We start from the raw sequence: 9,879 nt of genomic DNA on the forward strand, positions 1-9,879 counted from the left end.
AAGAATTCTCTGCTAACATCCCCAGAAAGTTCTGAGCACTGGCTTCAGCTTGTTGGTGCAAGATGAGGTACACCTCAGTCCCATCTAACTTTGCAGTGTTTTCTCCTTCAACATATATAAAAAAACATACTAACACAAAGTGCAGTAGTGTAACACAAACACCACACACCACACAGAACAAATTACCCTTGTAACAGCCCCTCTGAGATGTCGCATCGTAACACTGACCATTTTTTTTTGAGTGCTTGCTTTTTCTTTTTGTTTTTCTTCTTTTTTATCTTTAATTTTAAATCAGTGCTCTGGACTAAGTCATAAAACAAAATAATTACCCTACCTCCATTTCATCTAATCTACACAACACAAAATTAGAGTAGTGACACCTTTGCATATATACTTAGGCTCAAGAAAGCATTGGAATCCCTCCAAGGTCAAACACACACTTAAATTATTTCTGAAATAGGGCCAAACTTCCTGGCTTTAAGTGGAAAACAGTAACAAGTAAGGTGCTATAAAAGTTAATCATGGCTTCTTAAATCACATCACATCGGGGGAAAAAAAACATTCGAGAGACCTGTATCTCTTACCTGCCTTGTCTTCTGACACTTTGGGCTGAGAACAGTTAAAAGCATTCACCTTCAGTCTGGGTAACCATTTGATTTTCACTACTTAAAAACTTTCCCGTCAGCAAAACGACTAAATGATCCCATCTCCCACAGACTGCCTAACTTATCCCGCTCAGCAGCACTAATGCTGGGCATTAAACACTGGATGGTACCCCACACAGCCCCAGCTGAGCTCCGCGTTACTGGTACTTTGGATGTATGGCTGGTGGCACTGCGAGCAGCAAATTGTTTTGTTCCTCTGCTTTTCACATGTCACCAATTCTGGCGTTTCCTGCATCCCACACATCCTCAATTAGAGGTCTGATAGCAGCATTTAAACGCGTAAAAGGTTCCTGCAAGAAAGGAGGAAGAACACTTTTCTTCATACCCATTGGGAACAGTACAAGAAAAATGGGCTTAAACAGAAGCGGAGAAGATTTAACTAGGATATTGTGATTTTAGTCTACTACTGAAGAGAGCTAATCAGTAGAACAGATTATTTAGGGATCTCCACCGGGAAAGGTTTTTAAGGACAGGTTAGCCAAACATCTGCCAGGCAGGCAAACAGATCGGAAAATCTTGTAGGAAAGAGGAAAAAGCTCACTTCTGGAGTTTCTGCATCCTTAATTCAGGCAGTACCTTGCATATTGTCAGTGTTTTAGCCAAAAAATAGAGAGGCCAAGTGACCTTCTGTGCTCTAGACAACAAACTGAACGGTAGAAGTGGGATTCTAAACTCAGGGATTTGGGACTCTGGTCCTCCTAGTCTGTCGCAGCAGACCCATTGTATGTGTTCATATACAGACCTATGCATATATGTTTACAAAAACTTTCACAGTCACCTGGTCTACAAACAGGAGGCAATACCCAGGCACAGAGCCAGGGTGACGTGTCTGCACAACGACTCGTTAGCACCCAGCCCTCTTTTGAACACAGCAGAGCAGAATGTTTCAGGTCAGATTATGCACGTTCATCCCGTGCAAGGTTCCCCTGAGGTTAACCTACGTCTCTCCCCTCTCCCACCAGGGAAGGAGGCAGCTGAGGGTGCACCAGTGCCTCGCACTCCCCCTGGAGCGGGGCAGGGGCACGTCCATCCAAACCACCCTTAGCAGCACAAAGAACCTTCCACTTAATCCTTAAGGAACAGAGGAATTTCCCTCCCGGCCTTGCCAGTGCTTTCTCCTTCATCTACAAGTGAATGCTACGTGATATTTTATACGCTATATTTTTATATACATTTTATCTCTCCTTTTTAAGTTTTATTTAATAGCAAACAGCTTGTCTCCTTAACAGTAAAGAGCAAAGCAACAGAAAACAAATTAGTTTCTAAATTTAAAACTGTGTTACGTTGCCAAGGCAACTGAAGATCTACAATTACATAAAGCAAATAATACCTACTTGTAAGAACAGAACCAAAACTAATTCTGGAAAGAGTTGGTCTTAGAGTATAATTACACTAAAATAATAAACTAATAATTTTAAAACACATTTGCAAAACGGGGCTGTAACTGGTTGCATTTAGGAAAGTCAAACACTCCCAGGTTATGCTCAGGAAATGGCTTCCAAGAGACAGGCAATGGAATCTGTATTTGCCTTGTTACAAAAGGTTTATACATCCTCCCGACACAGGCAGAGTGGTCAAAAATCATTTCCTAAAGCAAACAAATCATGTCTTTGAGTCCAAATGCTGTGAGTGAATCGTTCAGCACCCAGCGCTGTAGAGGGGGCACAGCAAGCACAGAGCCACTTTGGCTGGAAAAGATCTTTGAGATCATGAAGTCCCACCATAAACCTAACATTGCCAAGTCCACCACTAAGCCATGTCTCTAAAGATACCCCTGCATAAGGTAATTAAAAATTGATTATTTTCAACTTAAAGGAGCTATAGTCTTCCGTCAGCTCTGGCTGCTTTATTCTGGCGAGTTGTCATCTGCCGAGGCAGGAGCAGGGTGGGTTGCAAGGCACTGCTGCCACCATGTCTCTGCAAAGCAGACTTAGAGCACCCAGACTGATAAACTGTGTACAGCCACAGCTGTTAGCTTCTGCAAATGGTGCTTTCATTAACGATGTTTCTAGGGGATCTTATATCATTCTGACCCTGTTATAACTGTTATTTGTAAACATCCCTGCCATGAACACCCGGGAAGGTTTGGCTTTCTTTTTCCCGTTTTCCCCAAGGTAAACTTTGGCTTACTCTGTTTGTTTAGATTTGCAGTAAATTTAGACTATGGTCACTAGTGAATTTAGAAATAAATCAGGTAGCTGTCTTTCCTTATAGGACTTAACCTCCACATATATTCCCACTAAGTCCTCATGCAAGTCCAATGGTGAACCCTTCCAGGGGTTCTTTATAAACTTTTCATCTTCAGTGTAGCCCAAATGAAAAATTGTGAAAGCTATGGTTTTTTTTTTTTTTTCCTTGAGAGCAGTCAGATTCATTCCTGAAAGTGCATCCACTAAAAAGTAAATCCTGAACAAACAGTTAGCCCCCAGCCAGTCAGCTCTGCAGCAGCAAGAGATAGATCTGGACAGAGATCCCAGGTCTCCCATCAGCCCTGCACCATGTGCCAGGGAAGCAGCTGTGGTGAGGGATCCCCCAGCTGACCCCATGGCCCTGCTTTATTCCAAACTACCTCTATAAAAAGAACCAGCCCTGCCTTAGGCACTAACACGTTGGCACTCACATCATCCAGCTCCTCAGCTCCAGTGCCCGTGCAACGGGGTCATAGCATGGATCCATAGGATCCCTTTGCACTCTCACCCTTCATCTTTGAAACCATGTTACATGTTGAGCTGGTGACCCGCCACTTGCAGATGGGCACAGCCAGCAGGGCAAGAGAGTTAGAAGTGCTTTGTGAAACACTCAGCAGCCAGGGCTAGGGTACAACAAAATCAGCAAGGGAACATCTCAGGAAGTCCTGATAGCAGTGCAAACTCGAAAGCAGCAAAGCAATAGGAGACACAGGAGAAAAAAAATATTCCTGTTTGTTTCTAGTAATTCCGTTTGTCCTACATATGCAGATCTGAGGAGACTGTGGAAATCAGGCATGAGAAGTAAAAGCTTTAACATCCGCTGCTGCTGAGCAAAGTACCCACTGAAGGATGCTGTACAGCACCTGTGCATGGAACTAGAAGCTAATCACCTTACTGAGCCCTGCAGCTCCATACCTCAGTAACCCATATGGGACGGCCTTCATAAAAACAGTTACAGAAGGGTAGGAAATGAAAAAAAAAAAAAAACTATAGTCAACTGCCAAATTTCAAAGTAATAGGCACTTCTGGTTGGCCTTCTACAAATGGAAAGAATCCATTACTGAAGGAGATATTCAAAAACCCTTTGTTCTAAAAACAAAAATCAGGTTTAAACCTGAAAATAAGTGTTACATATAGCATATGTTGCACGTTCTTTAATTCAGCTTGGTGTATTTTAGTGGACTGTAAAAAACATGATGAAAACAAAAAACATTCTCCATCAAAATCTGTACAAGGAAAGAAAGACCTGGACTGCAGCTTTGCCCCATGAAGGACATGTTAAAAAAAAAAAAAAGGGTCTTCAACTGCACGTCTGCTGAAGAAAACAAAAATATTGTTGTATCCCTTCAGCTGTCCCCCTCAGCCAACACCGGGGTGACTCCTAGCTGGTGGGCTGCAGCAGCCCCCAAAGCTGAAGCAGAGACACACTACGTAACCGTATACACACACACAAAATAAAACAAAAATTAAAAAAAATAATCCCATTTCTCCACCTTCAACATTTCTGTCATCAAGGACATCTCAGCATCTGCAAATCCACAGCTTTCCCTCCCTAAATCAGCGCAGAGACTCTTGTGAAGACCCGATAAATAAACTGAACCTTCCAAAGATCTACTGTGCAGGTGGTGTTGCAGCAGGATAGATATCTCTGCTGCCTGTCCCGCTCTATTCACAGTTTCCCAAAGGGCGATTTAAAGGCTGAAGAGTTTATGAAAGCTTTCAAGTCCTCTGCTTCCGTAGCTTGCTGTTCTTGAGACAGATGAGTACAGACAAGACTCGGAGAAAGCAGTTTCCAGCTGCAGAATGTATGGGACTGGCAACCCAGTAACAGATTTCTAATTGGATTTGTCTCTTGCTGTTTTCACTTGGGGTGCCTGGCTATCCAAGCGTGTTAGAGCAAGTCTGAGAGCCCCTGGAGCACCAGGGATGCAGTCACTAAAAACGCGTATGGGCACAACACATTGCCTTCCACATGTCCTGCCCATTCGTGAATGGCCACGCTTGTCAAGGGGAGACAGGGAGCACTTCTCCCCAGACATGTCCAAGAAATGTTTGGTGCTTCTTTGTAATGTGTCACAATCCCGCAGCGTGACTGACAAGTCTGATGGTGTTTCAGAAAACTATCTGCTGGATAGGGGGTTTTTTGGGCGTTTTTTTTTTGTTTTTAGGTAAAGCCACAAGATGTAGAGTATTCCTCACTAAAACAGACACTGTACTCAAGACGAACCTTCCAACTCCCTTTTCTGTGTGTGCTATAAAATGAAAAGTTTACAGCAAATCATCTGCTGAAAAAATGTACAGAAAAATCTCTCTGCGCGGCAGGTGCCAGCTAAGCGTTAGTTCAAAATTCAACCCCTCCAAAGGCTGTTCCGTGGGAACGCACTGGGTCTCTGCAAGGGGCAGGCACAGCTCTGAATGCCTGAGCGACAGATTGAAAAACTGAGCCCTGCTCCCTCTGTACGCTGGTGTTAAGACCTCTACGGACACCAGCAAGCTATTCAAATGCCACGGAGGTTGTCCAGACATGTCTGTAAATTAGTTGTGAGTTGTATGTGAAACACAGCTGGGTACCAGGAAGAAACGAGCTCTATGCTGTTCGGAAGAGAGCTCTGGAAGGGCTCCGGGGCCACCGCCACCAGCCCTCTCCCTGCGGACAGGCGTAACCTTCGCCTTGTATCAGCCCCATCCCGCATAAAACCAGTTATGTTGCTTGCCCAGTATTCCCAGTTCTCCTGCAGCTAGAAACCATCCATTAGTTTCCAGCCTAAATCTATTCAAACCTAGCTTATATGTCCTCATCCAGCAGAAAAAAAATCACCCTCCGAACAGCCGCCCCCTTCCTTTTCTTTATCCCCTGATGTACTTATACAGAGCAACCATACCCCTCCTCAGTCCTCGTGTTGCTTAACAAGCAGAGCTGCTGCAGCCTCCGGTGGGACCGGCTCTCCCACCCCCGATCAGCCTTTCCAGACACCTGTCCAGCCCCCGGTAGTTTTTTCCCGGAGCACTGGCAGCCGCAGCCCCGGACCAGGACAGCACCTCGCACAACACGCTGCATCGCATTAACAGGTCAAAAGCATCCTGCGATCAACCAAACGCCCCGAAGGCCTTTCTCTTCCTGTTGTTGCTGAATGATATTAATCTCATTAGTCCTCAGGACATGACCCTGAACTCGCACTAATTAATTTTATCCTAATTCTATTATTCTAGTCTTCGAGGTCGCTGTCTCCCCAGCTTTGTATCATCAGCAAATTTCATTAGCACTTTTTTACTTTTGTGCCAAGGCCGTTAATGAAAATATTAAATACTGGTCCAACACCAGTCGCTGAGGGACCCACTGACAGCTACCCTCCAACCCAAGACTCGCCCTCTCTCAACACAACCTATTGCTCTCACGTCTTCGGTCTGCTTCTCAAGCGCTTTACAGTTTTCCTATTAAATTCAATTATCCCCTGTTTAGCGAATAATTGCCTTTCTAGAAAGCCTGCTCCATGATTTAGTCTTTGGAGACTAAATAAGATTTGTCTGTTTATGCAGGCAGGAAGGGTACGCGTTGCCCAGATGAGTGGGAAACGATCTCTGGGGCATTGACGCATGCATGAGGCACTGGCCAAAGCTGCCCTGACAGCTTCTGTATGAGCAAGGACCGTGGTCTGAACCCAGAATCCTGCTTTACACCATCCAGAAAGCTAAAATGGCTTGAGGGACTTACCTACACCTCAATTTCCTGAGTGGCTTAGCACCAAGGGTGGTCTCCCATCTCCCTGCTCTTTGATAAAGGAACATATTTCTCATCTGGTGTTTTACAAAGAAAAAAAAAAAAAGAAAAAGAAAAAAAAAGAAAGAAGAAAAAAAATCAAACAAAAATAAAACAAACATCCAGACAAAAAGAACCTTCATATAGCTAACAAAGTTTGCACTGCTAAAATGTCATGAGTATGAGACATTTTCCAGAAGAGTCCCCTGGGCAAAATAGGTATTCCTCTAAGGATATTTTCACTGTTCCTTTTTTCAGAAATGGCACCGACTTCAGTGAGGTTACACCAGGGATTAATTTGACCCACTCTCTTTGATATACTCAAAGCAAATCAATCTTTCATGGGTCTCAAGCTGCGAATACCTGCTCAAATAATTAAAACACTCAGCAGGGAACCCATTCAAAAGGTCATCTTTTAACAAAGATTAATTCTATTTTAACTTATACCCATAAAATTTGAGACAAAATAACAGAAAGCAATGGACTACCCAATGCCTCTCTCATATGGGCATTTAAAAATGCTATTTATTTATACAAGGAGTTTGAAGGAAATTGCACATGCATGTTAAACTCATATCTCATGTAAAATTAATGCAGGATATTGCACTGCTGCTCCCTTGGTGGAGGGTAAATAAAAGCATTTTACTTATTTATTTGTAACCGAATCTATAAGAACGAAAACTGGTTTTATGTTGCAGCATGCTTAAATTCTACATATCCCTAGGTGCAGATAGAGGATTATATGGTACTAATTTAAGCCTTTCTTTTGCAAAACTTTCATGGAGGCATCCAGCTTTCAAACCAAAGGAAAGTCCTTTTTCACACAGCAAATAGTTGCACTGTGCAACATGAAAAGTGTCCGTCTGTATTTCTCTTTCCCTGAACACTTCCTAGGCAAGGAGAGCAGGTAGCTATTAGACTAATTCAATAATGGAAAGTTTTGACAGAATGTACCTGGAACAAGAGCAAGCCCTCGATCCAAACAGGACTGAAATCTCCAAGCCTGGACAGCATCCTTTGGGCATTCAACAGCAGCCCAAGGAAATAAAATTCAGCGTGCCAGTCTTATTTATGATCTGTACCTCAGTCACCAATTGCCATGCTTCAAAAGTGAGACATCTCAAAAGTTATGTAGTTTGTCTAAATAAATCAATTTATTTGAACTAATCCACTTAATCTATCACAGTGTTCTCCATTCCATCATATAGTAGGCATGAGACTGATGGCTAAAAAAAAATAAAAATAAAAAACCAGTACCTAAAAAACAAGTAGTACATATTTCTGGAAGTAGATTATTTCTAAGACCTTTAGTTCCAAGACTTTTATACCTCCTTTCTCTGCATAGGCAAACCCATGCATGTGCTTGGAAGTTTCCAAGACTTGACAACATTTGGACTTTCTTTCAAATTATTTAATTTTTAATAATTCTTTTTAAAGTCCTTGTGAAACTGAAGCCTCAAATCTGACATTCACCATTCTCTTAAGATTATACTAAAAACCCAGTTCAAAATACTGGTAAGTTATATGTCGCTGCATTGATCACAGACCAGAGATTTACACCCCCATGTCTTTATCCTAAGTGCTTCGAACTGGTATCTCACACTGACATTTGGTTTCAAAGGATCTGGAGATGTGAAACAAGAATCAGTTTTTCCAGTATCAGACATTTCATTCAATTCAAACAATGGTAAAATTAAGGACTCTCAAAGAGATATGGGCTTTCCTTTTTTGTAGGAGGGAGATCTCAGGAGATGAGATTTTGATTTCCCACCTGGCTTTCAAAAAAGGAGAGAAAGAAAAACATTCTGCCTCTAAATTTAATTCAACTCTTCAGAAAGGCTACTAATTTCAGGCAGGAAAGAGAAATGCCCTGAAAATTAAAAGAGATGTTAGCAGAAAGTGAAACTGATATTAATATGCTTATCTTCAAGATCAAAAACAAACTCTTACAAGAGCTAAAGAGTGGCTGAACCAAGACAAGATGCTCAGTTTTTAGTGCTGCATTTCGGTAGCAAACACTAAACCAATGGGAAATTCACTTAAAGTCTTACAGAATACCACAGTACCGTTATGAAATACTACAGTATAAAATGGAAAATGCAACAGAACCTTGTAAAGTTAATTACTGTTAGCCCCTACAAAAAAAAAAAATCAAAACAAAATAAATTAAATAAAAAGAATAAAAAGCAGCGCAGCAGCTTTTGCAAACACCGAATGCCAGCATTTATGAGCCCAGGTAGAAAAGGTGTTTCCATTCTTCTCTCATCAAAGCAATAAAGCCCAAGAACTCCTCTCAATCTCTGGAAGCGCTGAGCAGTAGGAACACCGCCGTTGCCACTTCCATTACCTAGACAGCGCACTTCTGCGTAAGCTGCCTGGGGGAGCTCAACTATATATTTCCATTGCTCTTACCTTTGTGACTCTTAACCAAGATTTGTCTTCTAATCCGTGTGTTATTCATCAAATAGCTGCAGAGTTCCAGCCATAGCCTTGCGCCAATGAAAAGAAATCACCAAACACATGACAGAATGTGTAAAACCCCAACCTCAGGGAAGCAGTAAGGTGAAATTTGAAATGCCACATCCATTTTTATTAATCAAAAAATAAAGCAAGTCACGACACGGCAGAAAATTTCAGGAGGTACTGGTATTGTTCCTAGTAATTCCCTAAAAATAAGAAAATTATTTCAGTAATATCTTTTCTTGTCTCTGGATTATTCTGAGCTATTCCCTACTTTAATGGAAAAGATTGTTGCACTGACGCAACACTTGAAGGAGAATTCCAAGTACTTTGAATTCTCCCACAGGTTTTAGCACCTCCGGCTTAAAAAAGCGAGAAGCTGAGACCTGGGGTTGGTTAGTATTTACATTTAGACTGAAGAAATCTAGCTCTTTTTCCAGAAAGGATTACTATGGGGGTTGTTTGGACTGTTTATCCTCTAGGAAATAAACAGTCCCCAGAGGCAAGTGCTGTCAGATAGCTGATTTTTAGTACCCTAGGCATCCACCTTCTGCAATGACAGCGTATGAGCTGTTCCTTTGGAATCCATAAAAGTGACATACTGCTTCTAATGAAAGGAAAGACCTCAGAGACCACAGGTGCTTTTAAAGAATGTATCAGTAAGGTAATATTAAACACAAACAAACAAAAAAAAAAGGCTGCAATTAATCAGAATAATTCAAGAAGAGACCATTGCAAGTATAACAAAAAACAACGAACATCAAAATTCAATACTGATCATTTTGGCAATCAAAATTTTAGAATATGG

The sequence above is a fragment of the Falco rusticolus genome, chromosome 13 (assembly GCF_015220075.1).
Source record: "Falco rusticolus isolate bFalRus1 chromosome 13, bFalRus1.pri, whole genome shotgun sequence".
In the NCBI taxonomy this organism is placed as follows: Eukaryota; Metazoa; Chordata; class Aves; order Falconiformes; family Falconidae; genus Falco; species Falco rusticolus.